At 33.2% G+C, this 17,914-nt stretch overlaps 1 protein-coding gene and 1 long non-coding RNA gene across 3 annotated transcripts in view; one reads left to right on the forward strand and one right to left on the reverse strand.

Annotated features, from left to right (window-relative positions):
- LOC117321974 (disks large-associated protein 4-like) overlaps nucleotides 1-7,618 on the reverse strand; it is a 51,638-nt gene extending 44,020 nt beyond the window's left edge. The window contains exons 1-2 of one of the 2 annotated variants that reach the window (XM_033876627.1): nucleotides 7,517-7,618; nucleotides 3,557-3,811 (exon numbers count right to left, since the gene is read on the reverse strand). The gene's annotated coding sequence lies outside the window, so the exon portion shown is untranslated. Of the gene's footprint in view, nucleotides 1-503; nucleotides 1,213-3,556; nucleotides 3,812-7,516 lie in introns of those variants that run through there. The other variant, XM_033876628.1, reaches the window with a different exon arrangement.
- Nucleotides 7,619-7,814: 196 nt separating this feature from the next.
- LOC117321975 lies at nucleotides 7,815-13,312 on the forward strand. Its single transcript, XR_004531440.1, has 3 exons — nucleotides 7,815-7,886; nucleotides 9,811-9,930; nucleotides 10,327-13,312. It is a non-coding gene; the product is annotated as an uncharacterized LOC117321975 (long non-coding RNA).
- The last annotated feature ends 4,602 nt before the right edge of the window (nucleotides 13,313-17,914 follow it).

Genomic DNA, 17,914 nt, shown 5'->3' on the forward strand with positions numbered 1-17,914 from the left:
CCCAGACCACCCATGTATTAATGAATACATGCACTTGCATTTGGTAAAATGAAAATCATATAAAAAATAGTATACTCCATGGAGTATAAAGGTTTTATGCCTTCTATCATAGCCAATCATAGTTTAATAAAAACACTAATACAATGTTATATAGTAGTTGTAAGATACAGTTTCACCTTTCTTAGAGATCTAACATTAATTAAGTATATTGCACAAAAATATATTTCAAAGGTGAAGTACAAAGGTAGCAGCTCAGATCACCACATGTACACTCCTGGTAAGTATACATCTGCATGTTACAAAATTACAGTAATTTAATTACATCTAGGTCACTTAATTAACCATACAGGTATAAACTAATCACAAATAGACTAATTGCAGGTAAATTAATGAAGGTAAAACTAATTCCAGGTAAACTAATCCCAGGTAAACTAATTACAGGTAATTTAATTACGTATCCATGTAAAACTAATCAAAGCCAGATGCCTCAGAGAGGAGGATACCTGTAGTTCGTTACTGTCGATCTTCCCATCATTAAACTGTTCCATGATACATCCATCCTTGGATCTTCTCCGATATATATATATGCGGTAGCTCCAGGAATGACCAGGACAACCTGATTAATTACTTGTTTATCCAAAGTCAGAAGGTCATCTGTATAGCAGCCAGGTCAGAATATATACCAATACATGATTTATTAATTACCAAAATATAAATAATTCAAGGCCACATCTGCAAGCATGTTTCCCATCAGAGTTCACTTGTAGAAGATTTTGTTCTAACAGTCTGACACTAGTGTATCAAAAGAACATCGATCACAAATCAATCCTTGATAGCGCAGTTTCAAGCACCCTTGTTATTGATCACAAACATGACATCACAGAAATGGTCATCTCACGCATCTTCGTTTTGTATCATATCACTAACACAGGTAAACAGGTTTCTTCCAATAAGAATTTATCCATACAGAAAAATGTGTAAATATAACAATGTTATCTGGTACAAACTTTCCTGTGTATCGTATATGAAGCAGTAACAGGAAAAATCAAATGTCAAATCCACCTTAAAAATCCATAACATTCAGCAGGAGTGAGCAGAAGATTATATCACACACAGGTAACAAGTCTAGCCTGAAGATCAAAGCCAGCGTTTCACTGGAGATCCACAGAATGCCTCAGGCTGTTATGACAGATCTCAAACTTCCCCAATCTTCTGCCAGCTCTATCAGTCCAATTATTCCACTAATTCTATGAAATGACCAATTGAGAATATCTAGAAGTAAGGGTGGGGATAGCTACAGAGGTAATTCCCCAGTATACATGTATACAGTGTATATCCTTCAGGCACTTAGCACTGGTGCTGATGCTTCCAGTCTCAGCAACCAGTTATAGTCTGTTTCAGAAGATGTATCTAATAAACATCCACAGGGTGTACTTTGTGGAACTTTTTACTTGCTGGTATTTAGATATAAGGTTAGTTTCAGAAAAGGACTCAAAATGAAGCTCATTAACTTTCAAACCTACAGCTTATTATCACAGAGGGATACCAGCAAAGCGCTTAAGTTTAATCTGCCACATACCAGACTTAGAACCAATATCTTTATACAAATGGTATATACATCTGCTGTCTAGTTTGTATTTGGCCTAGATCTGATATTAAATTGCTGTATAAACAAAAGTTATACCAGACAAAATACCTTAGTCTCCACTGATATAGCCTGTTTTAAACTTTTGAGTCATCTTAAAAATTATGGTATTTTAATTTGAAATATTGGTATATACATATATCATAATCATGTTGTAGTACATAGCATGGATCAAGTTAACTTTTCCATACCTGTAATCAATAACAAATAACAGATGTACAAGTAATTAAACTCATAGAACTGTTGATAATATATGATGACTTGACAATTTAATGAACGTTTAATATTAGTACAATTATGACAATTTATGTCCTCGTAACATCTGGGTAAAGAAGTAGCAAAATTATTAGAAATTCTGCAAAAAAAAAAAAAATTGCTAACTAACCGACTACCATACAATTTCCATGAATATTAACAAATATCTATATCTATATTATATAATAATCATAAATTCACAGCCACGAGAATATGGACTTACTATGCACACAATATTTAAGATATTACTTATATAAATATACAGAAATTATACATACCACTGAATTTATAAATTTGCCTAACGTAAACAAATGTTAAACAGTTATCAAATACATACCTATACCAGTGACAAATAAAGACTATAAAGTTAGAGAAATACACACACACACACATATATATATATATAAGTAAAACCCTTCAGGTGAAAATTTCACTACTGAATGTCGTTTAAATAACTATGTCGCCAAGCGGCCCCTGCAGTATACCTGTAGACTGAAGTATATATCCATATAAGAAAGTACAGAGATCCATCACAATGCAGAGCCATGGTCAACATACCAGTATAGGATCAGACTTATGTAGGAGTGAAATTGTTGTATAGGTGAGAATAGATCAATAATTCCCACAAACCGGTTATCAACACGCCATGCAGAAATGATATCTATACAGGTTCCCTACAGAGAAAACACAGTGGGAGTTACTCAGTTTGCTAAAAACATCAGTTTTGTTGAGTCCCATACAAGGGATTTCATAATTAATTGCTTGCAGTTTTTTTTTATCATGTGATAATGATGTTATTGGATAAAGTATGGAAACTGTGAGTCATATCTGTGAGAGGGAAATTACAATGGGAACTACAGTATTGGCACTTAATTAAAATTATACCTGGCTTCAATTCATTGTCATCATGAACTTTATTTCATTGCAACAAAACAGTTGCCATAATGCCATTGTCAATCAAAACTTGGCAGATTATGTAAGAGTTTCAGATAAAGGGCTGAACAACATATTTGATGACTTGTGTACATGTGATCATGGTTCAGGTTAATTGCTTAATCTTCACAATCAATTGTAAAGTAATTATGATAGTTTCACTATTATTGCCCTAGAAAAGACTAGTAAAACATCTGATCATTTTTAAAATCAAGTGAGTCAAGGCCATCAGAAAAGGACAATTTTTGTTCACTGTCTATTCTTTCCAGGTCTAAATAATTTTCTTATTCCATTTTTTTTTTAATTGAATTATTTTGAAAGTGAAAATGAAATGGATGTTTACATAAATACCATTGTAGATATATATAGTTAATTCCCCTATACAAGCAATGATATTAATTTTATTGCACAACACATTTATATAAACATGCATGTACCAAATTATGGTATGCTCTGCCTCAGCTGAGTAAGGCATCCAATTTCACTGCTAATCCTAGCTACAATTCTTATCAAATTATGGGGTTTTTTCATCCACAACTATGTAATCATTGTTTTTGACAGTATAATGTAAATAACTTTTGGTAGGGTCAAAAAGGAGTCTTTCAAACTTTTTTTTTCAATATTTTGATGTGTGTGTTTCTGTTTATAATTATATATATATGTGTGTGTGTATATAGTATAGTGTAAATGTGTTTATTTGATTAAAGTGATATAGCTACTTACAAATTCAAATTCTGGTTCAGGTTTTAAAAATCACCAACAAAAGATAAGGTTGAGCAGCGATGTGTGACCGTCACTTCCTGTTGTCTGAGTGAATCGACAGGTATGGCTTGTATTATGTCTGAGCCAGCTGTCAATTTACACCTGTGGCCACTTGTCAATCAATCTTCCCTGTGTATACAGCTTTACACAGGAGTAGACTTGTGGCTTCTTAAAGTCAGGTCTAGTTCTGCTGGGTTCTACATACAACAGGGAAGTCTGCAAAAAAAAAAAAAACAATGTTCAAAAAATTTGTTGATATTACATATATTGTAACTCAATAATTGTCTTTTTCATTATATTACTTATCTAATTGTAATGAAAGCTTAAAATTAGGATCTCTAGCTATAGGTATACATTGAACAAACCATTTATGAATACATTATGGCTCAGAGTAAAAACTGTATGCACCATGCATGGCCACATGTAATAATTTTTAATTGTATTAACATTTCTTAAAAGAAAATAAAACAAGGAAATGTCATGTTGTTTGCACTGATCGTAATCAATTATATATCTATCTGTGAAAAATAAAGAGTTCTTATGACAATAACTCTTGATTTTACCTTTTTTTTCTTTTCTTTTTTTTTCCCGAAAAAATTTTGAATTAACCCTTTTTTGTGATAACCATTTTAGAGTTGAAGTATTTGGCTTTGATTAATCAAGAATGTTATGCCAGACATTTAAAATTATGTAATTTAAATGGTTCATTAAATATATCCTCACATTCAATTTGTTTTCAACACAAATTTCTTAAGTGCTTTTTTTTATTTCATTGATCACTTAATAGACGAACAAGAGAACTGCATAAAAGAAATATAGGTACCTGCATGCATACTGACATCAAAATGAAATAAAGAGAATGGAAAAATGAAATGACAATCTTCATCTGAGAAACACAGTTTACATGCACATGTCATAACAATACTTAACCAGCCTGGTAATTATAACAATTCAAACTAAGTGTAAATTGAAACTAATGAGGTGATAAGCAAGGAGCTCATCACCCTGGATTGAAACGCTATTTGTATCAAACAGATCATCCACCTTCATTCTGCTGTGGATCAGTATACGTATGTAATGTCACTCTGTAACATTTAAACTTTTAAAGTGAGTTAGAATTACATTGACCTTTATTTGTGACATCCTAATTACTTTCATGACATTATTGAAGTTTGGCAGAAGATTTAAAATAGAATCATGAAGAAGTATACATAAAGTACATGTCATGATGCTGTAACAAATGAAACTAAACAGGCACCTCAGGCAATAGCGCATATATATCTGCAACAGCAGCAATGCACAACACATTAGTCTAGTGAGCTGCCATCTGGATTTCAAATTTGGTATGAACTATAAGAAATTTTCAAATAGTTGTGACTTGTGATGTGCAAATTAATCAGTCCACAACCTTATATATCAAATGAATTTTCTCAATAACACAATCCTTTTAGTTAGTTAGCTACTGCACGGTGAAGACTGGAATTCGAAGTACTTACAGAAATGATAGACTTGTTGAATACTAGCCAGTATCGCAGTATATACCCGGTAGATAGATATATTTTACTTTGAAATTTGCTATAATGTATTTATTTTAAGAAATGATAATTCATATTCGGATGCTGGCACTGAAATAAAACATAAAGTTTTAAAATCTTAATGTTATTGATAATTACAAAGTTACAAATTTTAACAGTGTTATTATATATATAATTAACAATATTAAGATTTTAAAACTCAAATGTTATATTAGAGGATAATTTTGTGTTTAATAGAGAATTTCCAAATTTAATCATGAATGGCATTGACATCAGAAAGTGTAGGTGGGTATATACGTATAAACGGATGTTTCACTAAACATAATTGAATTGGTTAATTAATATTACTTCCTACCAAGTATACAGGTGCATTATATATATGTACCTGAATGACTGCCTATTGCTCTGGATTCATCTCATCAACTCTGTGTTGTATAAATAATTATCAAAAAAATATTCCATAATTAATCAATGATCATAATACCTTTAATTATACCCGGTCGTCTGATCTGGTGTACATACATGTATATATATATATATAGGAACGCACAAGCTTAAATGTCAAAGTTACTTCCCCTTACCTGTGAAAAACAATATAGTATCAATCAAAATGAGTGGGGTCACTCGGGACAATTTTCCTTACAAATGGGGTACATTTACTACCAATTTGATAATTGATTCAAGCACCTCGACACATCTTAGACAAGCATTTGCATTTTGATTCTTCAGTTACCTTTCTGAATTACAGGAATTACTCAGAAGTCTATCATACGCAAGATAGAGTAATGACAAATATTTCAGCTCAAGGTGAAAATCTTAAAAAGAGCATATATATTTGTTACATTGAAGGAATAATAAAAGAGAATTATATCTGACCATCGATATTCCAGAGGGAAATTTTGGGATGTCTAGCTGCTTAAAGATCAGCAGATCAGACAATCAGCCGTGAAACACAACAAATCAAATATTTTATCAATAAGGACCATGTTATAGCATACAACCCTGATGCATCAGTTTTTGTTAATGAGGTCTATCTATTACCTACTGTATCTGTTAACAAAGTTATATCTTATTGGCTTCACTATTATCCTGGGGATGAAGAAGAGGGTGATACAAATCTTGATGAGAAAGAGATGGGAGGTAACTGCTTGTTCATATGAGCTTCTCAAAATATCTAATAACTCTTCCACTCCCGGTTTTACTTTCACCATAGTCAAATTAAATAAAACTGTTGACACATGCACAGCTAGTTGTCAATTAGTGCTCATCATTTATTATCATTAGTTTATTTTTCACATTTCTGGGGCATTTATTTGAATAAATAGGATATTCTCACTCTGTTGATATTTCACTTTCTTCATTTTGTTGTTTACTTCTATAGAAATTCATTTTGGATTTTCTTTGTGTGTTTTTTTTTTTTTTACTGTTTGTTATTCATTTTGAAAGGAAATGCAAATTTTTTCTTTAACGTGTTCAGAGGACACTTGGTGGCTGTCATATGAAAAAAAAAGCTACTGGTGATGCAGAAAAAAAAATCATTTGGCACTCATGATTGTTATCCTTCCTCACAGCCCTGGGAAATTAGTCTGAATTATTCTGAATATCTATTTGCTGTATATATATGTGTTTCTGCTTCCTACTAGCTACTTCCTACATAGATATTGTTGCAGCTGAAAATTATAAGCATTGGACACTTTTGACTACTTACAATAGTCTCAAATGATTTCCGCCACAACAGTATAGGTCCTAGCTACTTCCTACAGTATATTTATGAATGAAGTGGCTATATTAGAGTCATTCAAACTCGTTAAAGGGCAAATAACTTACTAAATATGGGTTTTTCTTCTTCTTTACACAAATTAGCTCCATCACAGGAATTGATGATTATGACTAGAGTGGGCATGAGATGGGTTTTTACTTAATATTGGTCTGGACTATGACTCTTACCACATAACATGTCTGGTAAAAAAATGTGTTCGCCCATGCAAAATCCGAAAGTAGGACAGGCATACGTGTATTTAGTTAGACGAATTAGACTACTAGATCTACTGTACATGATCATGAGCCAGCAACGCAAATGTCTGCAGACTCACAGATAGACAAACTTGCCCAGCAAAAACCCGGTTAGTGCGGGTAGTACATGGATTTTGCATAGATCACCATTGCAAAAAAAATTTGTATGTATAAAACCGCGGTTTATTTCTCTTTTGCATGGCTTTGTTGAATCATGACTCACAGTTTGCTGTCAGTAGCTCGACAGAGGCAATAATATTTTAGCCCGGTCCCTGGGGTTACAAATTTGGTTTCGTGCATTGAAGCTATTGCATCTATGATTCATGTTAAATCGGTTCGATTTTCGAAATGCTATATAATGTTTATAACTTACCACTTCTTCTTCCGTTTAGACCTATTACATCCAATATAAAACAGTAAATATTCAAAGTATTTAGACTAGATCATGACATTAGTTACAAACGTCTTCGCGAGACCGATCTTCATATTTTCAATGTCGGGTTGTTTCGGTTAATATCGGCAAACTACGGATTTTATTCCTGGACATTGCAAAAATTAAAATCAGTAGAATTCTAGGCCAAGTCAGCTATTTTATAAAAAAAATAGTTAAATAAACATTTAACAATTAATTACTTTAAATTGTTAAAAATTATATATTATTAAAGGGGTTGGTCAAGGTCACATTTTCATGTGTACGAAAACGTGGTTTTTCGACAAGGTCAAAACCGGAAGGCTTGACGATGGTAATGTATCGTGTAAATTTATGCATTTCTATTTTAATGCTGTTATTCTATACATATGCAATATAAGTACCGAATTGCATGAATTCCATCAAAACGATTTTTCCAATTTTACACTGTTTTTGAACAAGGATCTTTTGCTATATCAACCAGTCTGTCAATCATGATCTTGACACCTGCTCATCTGACAATTTGGGATAGGGACCTACTGCTCCAACTCCAACGCAATCCTAAGACGAGGGCAGTGCTCATCCACTGACCAATAAATGTAGAGGATTACTACAATTATTAACAAAACATGTACATAATGCAACGTACAGTTTTCTACGAGCTAGTCTGGCATATACAGTAGTGGTTATGAAACATGAAATGTACAACTTTACTGATTTTACTTTACCAAAGTATGAAATAATATTTGTTTTCTTCAAAAAATCTTCCATTTCTGGTGTGCTGTAGCGTAACTGGACTGGGATGAAATGATTAGAGTGTCCCTCTAAAGTTCATAGGTCCCGGGTTTGAGTTCCAGATTGATTGTTGCAATATTCTCTTCTGTTACATTTTGCATCTAAGTGTAGTTAGATACCCATGGAAGTTGGTGTTTATAGGGTCTCATGTGTGTCATCGGGGTCAAAAATTCTACTTTGTTGAAGTAGGGGCGTAGAATGTAGCAGAACTGGACTGGGCTGAATGCCGGTAGCCAGGTAGCTCAAATGGTTAGACTAGTACTGTCTGCCTAAAGTTTGGGGGTCCTGGGTTCGAGTCCCTGCTGGTAGTTGCATTTCTTTTCCAGCTGTTACAGTGCTATCAAGTTATAATTTCAACATATTTGATTATTATCTTGCTGATGCTATTTTAAACTAGGGGAGATAATCCAGCTCAGCTGTAGTGTTCACCATCTTATTAGGTAAAAGTTTGTTGAATACAAAAGGGTTTGACACATTTCCTGTAACCTTGAATGAAAAATTAAACCCACAGGGTCCTATACCAGTAGATCACTATATTGAAAAGGGCAGGAACATCATCTTTCAAAATTTGTTTGTTTTTAGAAGTTTGATTCTGACTACAAATGAAGTCTGATTATTTCTATCTGTCACTCATTTTAAGGAAAATACATTTCGTGTGATTACCACAAGAAGAAGGTCAGAGCACAGCTTTATCCACAGTTTGTTGCACAAAATGAGGCTAATATAATAATAATATTCAACAAAAAACAATCTAAACATATATACAAATCCACATACCATGCAGTGATCTCTTTATATAACATCACCATTGGTTGATGTTTGGGGTAAATCCATGGGTCAATGAATAGTCAACAACACAGCCTCCATGTTTGAACTGTTTGTCCCTGAATGGTTTGCGTTTCTGATAAATGTCCCCGTTTATTTGTGTAGACTAGCTTTCTGTTACTATAAGTGTATACACTAATAGCTCCATCCTCCACCGCCTTTAACTTTGTATATATGTGCCTTTTCCTTTGTTTCTAATAAGCAAATGAGGTGCTATATATAGATTATCAGATAAATATTATAAAATGCAAAATTTTGGTATTTTATATAAAAGTTGTCTAAAACATTTGTGACAGTCTCGACTTGCTGAGAGTTCCTAACTTCAGAACATGTCTGGTTACTACACCTCCCCTCCTGTTATCTTTTGCAATAAGGTGGTACAATGTATTATAATTAGTGATTAGAGACTTCTCAGGACTGTTGTTGATTGGCCAGGTAAGGATCTCACAATCTTTACTAGACAAGGGTTGATATCTGCCTGTTCCTCTTCTTTTAATATCATATCTTGGATAGCGAACACTGAAGATGGGTACCAAGGTATTTTCCCTATTACAATTTACTGATTGACACATAAGTAAATTATTTTGGCGGCTTACTTTTACTTAAACATTTTGTACATAAACTTTCCTTAATTTCAGACAAGATAGCCTCTTTGACAAGGGACATTGCTGTGGCTTAGAATGGCTGTTTTCAAATCAACTTTAACAAGCACTCAGCGGGCCTTTTCTCGCTCTTGTATCCCTTTTCTTCCTGTCCAAGTAAGTTGTTTTTTAATCATAAAGTTATGTTTTCATATTGAATCAAAACTTCTTAAATATGAATCCAAATGTGTGGAAAAGAAAGAAGAAAAGAAACGTGGAAGGGAGCTTGGCTTGTGTACATTTCTATGAAGCTAATGCTCAAGTTAGCAATACTTTTCTGTTGGAGCCTAATGAGAATATATGCACAATGTATTCAAAAAATTATTTACCATGAAACTTAAACTTAGCCAAGCTGTATTTTCCATAATCTATGTCCAGGCACTCTGTCTCTTCAGTTGATGGCCTCTGTGACACCTGTCCCCTGACTTCACACATTGCTAAATGTTGTCAGGACAAAAACGAAATTGTATTAAATGTCAAATTGGATTTTAATCTCTTTTTTTTTCTCTAAAGGAAAATGGATCTATCCCAAGGATAATTCCAAAAACACCAGAAAACAGGATCAAGATGTTGGCTGTAGTTGTTGTGGTCGTGGGACTGTCCACTTCCACCTTCTGTAGCAGGAAACTCTCATGTGAAAAACAAGACTGTAATCCACTCAAAAGGCTATTCTTATCACAGCAACAAGCCAAGGATCACCGTATCAGTAGTGAAAATGCAAAAGACTATCCTGTAGCCATTGGAGTGAAGGAGTAGAAATTAAAGCAACAGAAAACATGTAATCAAGGCTTTTAAAGGGCTGTGCTTAGTCAAAAGGAAACTTCCAAACTGCAAACAGACATGTCAGCATATTCTTCTAAATCTTCCACAGATGCCTGAACCTGAGAAAATGCTGTTGGGGAACATTTTGTCTGAACTTCTGGTAGAGGACTGGACCAGTAGTTGGATCAGAGTTCATTTGATAGCCATCAGAAATAAGTTGGAAGATTTAGTAAAGGTCATATAGATATCTGTTACAGGAATGAGTCCTTGAATGTAAATTGAAACGCTGTTAAAGAATATGCTGATCTGTTCAAACCTTTCGACTCGACTTATTACTTAAACGTTACATTTTGTAATTTATTAATAAGTGTTTGATGAAGTCCCATTCTCAATGTTAATTTGTAAGCATAAATGCTTACACTATTTCGAAAGGGTTTTCGAGGAGAAGAAATGGTAAAGGTATTCTTCTAGCATGCAGCATTTTATATAGGCCTCTTCCTCAAGATCTGTTACTAAGCGATATATTTTGATGATAATGTAAACCTGAATGGCCTCATGTGATAGAATGGTAATGACAGGAAGTTGTAAGATATAAATGTTTACATTTTAAAAATATATAAAGTAGAACTTAAGTTGAAGTTTTACAACTTTTCTGTTTAAATTGAACGTCTTCATTTACTGATGAAATTAGAACTTTAAAATGATTTCACATTTATTTATTGATAGTACCCATAACCAATGCCAATGGATCGATGTGCACAACAAGTGATTTGAAATATATTTTACTTGTTTTTAAAAAGCATTCTCTGTATTTTCTGTGAACATACCCAGATAATGCTAATAATAGATTTGCATCATGTTAAATACATTTTTCCTTTAGTTTCACGCAAATTCTATATCGGATGTAAAATAGAAATGTTTCTAGTTATAGTTGCATTTAATGTGTAGAAAATACTATGCCAACCATTTATTCAAAGACATAGTTAAGGTCTATTTGGACTTGTGTTGTTAGATCAAGATTTATTTGACTTGTTCATATTAATATATACAGATCTTACCATGCAAGCTTGTAGCTCTGGATGCTGACTCCTCGGAGTAAAGAACTTGTCTGTCTAAAGTAACATTGACAAAGAAGTTTTATCGCGGGACTGATTGTATAATTGAAGTGTGATAGAATGTGTGAAGTGTGGATGAATTGATTGGCAAACAGACTGAAAGTTGTAAAGATGAATACTTTATAAAATTTTCTTGTTTCCCAATAACCCTGTGATTTATTTACTGAATGTTCAAACACGTATATATTTATATCTATTATTCAAGTGTGTTTGTAGTGGTTCTGATAACATTTATTTTTAGTGTTTCAACATAATTTATTATATGGTTCCAACAAAAACCATCTGTTTTTATGTCAAACCTTAAAATATATAGTCAGGCCAAAGTAGTTTGTCATGTTGAACCTTGCATGGAATATTCATAATATCAGGCAATCATTTTTCATTGTTGATTGTTTTAAGCGCATGAATTACAGCATGCACATCCCAGATATCACATTGGTTTATACTTATTTCACCTGTATCAAATTGGACAATTGTTTGAACAATACCTATCCGTACATGTCCTATATATGCTGCCTATATGAATATTGACTCTCCTGTTAACAATATGTTAATAAGAGATCAACATGCCAACTCACTGGTCTGGTTATTTTGTTGTTGTTTTTTTTTTTAACTCTAATCATGTGTGCATGAATAGGTAATTAGAGGTGTGGTTTTAATAAGTTGTCTGTAACTGATATGAAATATCTGTTGGATGTTTATTTGTGATACAATTCGCGATCGTTCAGAAATTAGTGTCATATAAAGTGTGTTACATAATCTGTATTTTAAGTTCAATTTGTTATATTGGAGTCCGTTTTTAAGTCGAACCTAATGAAATAATTCCACTTATGACACTATCAGGTAATAGATTGAAGAAGATTTGAAACTTTACACTTTATTACATAATGTGGTTTGAATCTTGATTATGGACCTTTTAGTGAAAAGGAGATGTCCATCTCAGCTAAGTTGACACAATCGGGCTGTTATCTGTCCATTGAAAAAGGTCCGCAATCAAAAGTGTTCTGCCTTTGTCTCGTGAAAGGCTTTAATAGTGGATGTTAAACCTGTCAATAATACAGTAATAATTATTTTCTGCTGGACTGAGTTTCTTATCCCCCCAATATACCTGTCCTTGTCCTAACTACAGATTGGATTTATTAATTATTCTATATATTTGATAATATTGGTTGCATGGATACTCTATTGTTAATTTTGTTTTTATGCAGTGAGGAGGAAAAATGAATTAGCAAAATGAACAATAGGTATATTTGTGTAGGCATGTTTAATATGATTTCTTTATTTTCAAACATTAAATCACCAAGTTATTTAAATGTCATCCCTTGCTATTTTCTCAGAATTTGATTTAAAAAAATATTGTTTGTATTGTTATGGTGGATTAATTGTTTATGATTATATTCCTGCCACATTGTCTCTGTAACCTCTGTATATGTATCAAATATGAGAATTTAGGTCCATCTGTAGGCAATGTTATGGGTCTGACTAAAGACTTTAAACATTATGCAGACGTGTAATAAGATGTATTTATCATCAGTTGAAATGTCGTTCTGTATAAAGTTAATTGTGTATTATTTTCAATGCTTTGTTTTATTTTATTGTTGAATAAAATTTTAAACATGACATTACAGGTTCAGTTGTCTCTGCTTTTAATTTCAGCTTCGAGCCCCTAAAAAATGAGGATATTTAAGATTTAATTAGAAAAAAAAAAGAAAAAAATATTTACATTTCTATCATCTTTACAATGCAAAGTTTGTATAAAATCTTATTACAAAGCATAACAAAATTAATGAAAAGACAAAAAGAAATGTCAAAATTGTTTTATTGATGATTTTGCTTTAAAAGCTGAGAATCAATGTGGCTGGCAGTAGTGTTTCGGCCACTCCGGTGACGACCATGCTTCTTTGGCTCAGTTGGTAGAACCATGGATGGTCATGTAGAGATCTAGGTTCTATTCCTGTCTGAAGGAACACAACAGGAATGTGTTTTTTCCTGTTAATCCCTATATTACGCTAGCATAAATATTCAATATCATCAAATATAATTATTATATTTATGCCAACTAGTTTATATCAATGAATGACTAGTGTTGATCAGTAATTGGCAAAAAACGTTTGAAAGAATGGCAACGCAGTGCACAGGTAACCAAGTATGATATGCTATTATTGCAACTGTTTCACACAAAAAATAGTTTAGATAAGCTCTCTGAATGCTAGTTTCTGGTTATATACCAATCATAAAATATGTTATTTTATCTTACTTAAATAATAGTATATTGAGATATTTGCTTTAAATTTCTGTAACTATCCCTTAACAAATATATCACATCAAAACATTTGTCGAGTGGTTCATCATTGCTTACACACCGTTTGGTTATTTCTCAAATATTTCTTTGCACAAATGTACTGAAGCACCTGCCGATAGTAAAACATTCGGTTGTCGATATCTGTAATCCATTGAAGGTATCTTTACTCTTACCAGCATCGCACAAAGAAGGACATATGCAGAGCAAGTTGTTTTCACTCGTAACAGGACTGTGCAGTCGATGTAAAAACATAAATTTTGATATGTTTTGTTTTTTGGCTTAAGCCTGAACATTGCGTTTAATTGAATCACCACAAGTTAAAACAGTAGGCATACATGTATTAACGACTCAAGCCAGATTCGATAAAACATTGTGGCGCTAAAGGACACATGGACTCGCCATAAATAATTCGAGATAATTTTAAACGTTATAAATCTATGAAGGGCCACACAACTTAGGTCTGTCAGAAGAGTGGCCGCGTTTGTACGTATAGACATTCAAAGTCACTGGCTATCGACCAGATTGTAGAAGTCTGTAAAGGAAATAAGAAAAATAGGTTTCGATATTATACTAAATAGGAGCAAGGAGACAGCTTCGAGTCAAATTATATTATTCGTCATAGTTGTGACTTAGGTTAATTGCTGGTAAGATAGAGATCAAACGACGAATTGGTCTATAGTCAGATTATATTATTCGTCATAGTTGTGACTTAGGTTAATTGCTGGTAAGATAGAGATCAAATGGCGCGAATTGGTCTATGGACAGGGTTTCAAAATGACATTACCAAGGATATGAGATAGGCAGGTATTTCTTCGTAGAGCTAAAACCATAGTACCTAACGCCGAATTTCATTGGCTCCAGCTCGATGGAGAAGCTTGCATCCCAGCTTTGACATGAAGTAACTTGCAAGAAGGATCTTAAACGGGCCTGGTGGAATTGCAACTCTCCACCCCTCCATTGTCTATAGGATTATATATCGGCTGATTGATTCCTCTGTCTGGTGTTATACAGAAATATGGTGGCCACCTTCAGATTCAGATTAAAATTCTCTGTGACTTCAACTACAAACTGATGTTGTTTGCAGATTGCGCAGAATACGAAGAAGAAATTGTTTTGGTGAATGTACCTCGCATTTTCATCTGTCTTTAGGGTAGATCAGGTCCCATATTCATAAAACCGTTCAACGGTTGTCAAGTTGGATCGTAGAAATCAGGTACGTGTTATGAATAATAAAAAAAGGTACTTTCTTCGAATTCCTCAAAGCTTAATTTATTCACAAACTGTGATTTTTAATTAAGTTATAACTAGAACACAGAATATGAGATTGAGTATGAGAACGTAGTCTCAGTTATGTAAGATGCTGAACACGACAACGCCAATCACACAGAACACTACGGTTAAACTCCGCCTGCAATGCGTATGAGTCAATTGGGTTTTTAGTCTAGGATCCAAAATCACTTTCCAGTATGGATATATTCCTTTCCCTAACATCTCCGGCTAGCCACCATGCTCTGTTCAGGCCCAGAATGTCCTATCTTCGCCAGCTAAGGCTTCTGACTGTGTTACACTCCATTCGACTTGGCAAGCGGAGATGAGGATGGCAGAGGTTCCTATGATGGTCATATTTTTGTGCTCGCTATTTAAAGTATACCACCGTACGTGCACAATGTTATACTTATTGTTAAATTATACACGTGTTATAATATAAATGTTGGAGGATTGTACAGAAGACGTACAGAGCATTGGCACTGTTCAATAAAGAACTAGATATAGTAGAGCCAACATGAATTGAACTGCATCATTCAGATGCTTCGCCCTTCGTGGTATCACCGGTGATGTTAATTATGGGGACTAAACTATTCACAACTGGAAGGCAACAGATACACTTAAATAGGCCAAAGAAAATGTCAAAATGCATAAGAAGAGGTGAAATAACCTCATAATCCAATCAATTTAATAATTTTCAATATTGGATTTCAAAGAACGTCACATTTTATTCAGAATACTTAGACATAATTGTAGCCAACTTAATCATGACCTGTATCGTGTGAATGTTAAAAGTAGAATCACCTTCATGTGCAGGTGGTTACCTATGTGAAAACTCTTTTCATTACTTTTTTCCAATGTCCAAATTACATTAATATTAGACATGAAATGTTTGATAAACTGTTACACCATTAAACCTGTACGCCTAAGCTTACTATTGTGTGGAAATGATGAGTTATCTAAAGTTGACAATGAGTTTATCTTTAAAACAGTTCAAACTTTTATTCGACTAATTGACCATTTCTTAGCAAAACTTTCGTGCGAACAAGAACATCTTTATGCTTTTTCCTCTTTCCTACCTATGTCACCCTTCAAGTCTACAATTTATTGATATTAACATTGTGATGGCTTCATATATTACGTATATCATTTACAGTTTATAATAAACCTTTAATGCATGGCATATGATTAAAAACCTATAACGTTCAGGAGTGACCCGATGAAGGATTTAAGGAATGTGTTATTGTGGACAATGCATAAGTGACGTGTATTGGATGTGTAGCTAGTGTGCCAGGCATTTATTAGTTTTTAATTAGTTTTAATTAAGTGTATTTAAATATATATTGTTTACATCGTTTATGAACCCTTTGTAGTATATCCTAATGTTGCAACATTTATCTTACTCTTAGACCTCTAGATCTGTCTTTCTTCTTGTCATTCTTCTTTAAGTGCTTTTCTTTCTTTATAAACATTATAAATACAGTGTATACTGTTTCGCTATCACAATCTTTGTAATATATATATTTGCAGAGACGGCTTTTATAAGTTGTTGAAATCTTGTGCCCAATCCAATTATGCATAAACAATCAAAGAACTTCAAACATAGGTACATTCTGAGTTAAGGATAGAAAGAACTTAATCAACAATTTATTTACCTATCTCACTCTTCTGATTTTGTTTTTTGTTACATGCCACCACAGAAAGAAAAACTCTCCTCGTAAGTAATTAAATTTTGGAAATTGAGATAACAGTTTTCATGTATAGTGTTCTTGTGTATATCTAGAAATTAGTTACTTATATTGTATAGTATATGTTTAAATGATGACGTCATACTGTCATGACGTCATAGGCATGACTATGTAATTCATTATTGATTATGTGTCGTACTTATATTGCTGGTGTTGTGTCCTCCGCCATCTTGTCATTGAATTCGCAATATGAATACATATATATGAATATTTTATTATCATATTTGCTGTGTTGCATTTGGTAATGAATTGAATTGGATTGACGAAAATCAACAATGCTTTAACCTGTAAATTTTTAAATGTGCCACCAACAAGCGAGATCCATTAAATATATAAGTTTAGCACTCGTTTACAAAAAATAAATAAAAATAAATAAAAAATAGATAAAAATAAATGTGCTTGCATCAGGAAGATAAATCCAGAAACGATTATTATAAACTTGTCTGTGTCTTTGAAGCTTGACACCCTATACAAGGATAGTAATTCAGCCAACAATCAAGAAACGTCGAGGAATGTCATTCACCAACAAAATGTAGAACGATATGAATATATTTTAAGGATTTTAATTTTAGAAACAAACAACTGTACAAGTTAACACTAAAACATGCACATGAAAATGTTGCAAACAAAAATGTGATAATTTAGGAACAGTTTCTCCACATAACACTGCTATTTAGATTTAAACAGGCAGTGCTGTTTTTGTTTATTTATTAATTTCATTTTGTTATGTTTTTTTACGGGGGGGGGTGGAGGTGGGGGGGGGGGTGGATTTCATTCAAATGTATTTACTGAGGAGGGGGATTTACCTCTCTCACTCTTCTTATTTTTACGAAAATCAACAAGGCGTTAATCCTGTAAACTTTTAAGTGTGACATCAACAAGCGAGATCCATCAAATACATTTATTTG

The sequence above is a fragment of the Pecten maximus genome, chromosome 2 (genome assembly GCF_902652985.1).
Source record: "Pecten maximus chromosome 2, xPecMax1.1, whole genome shotgun sequence".
NCBI lineage: Eukaryota > Metazoa > Mollusca > Bivalvia > Pectinida > Pectinidae > Pecten > Pecten maximus.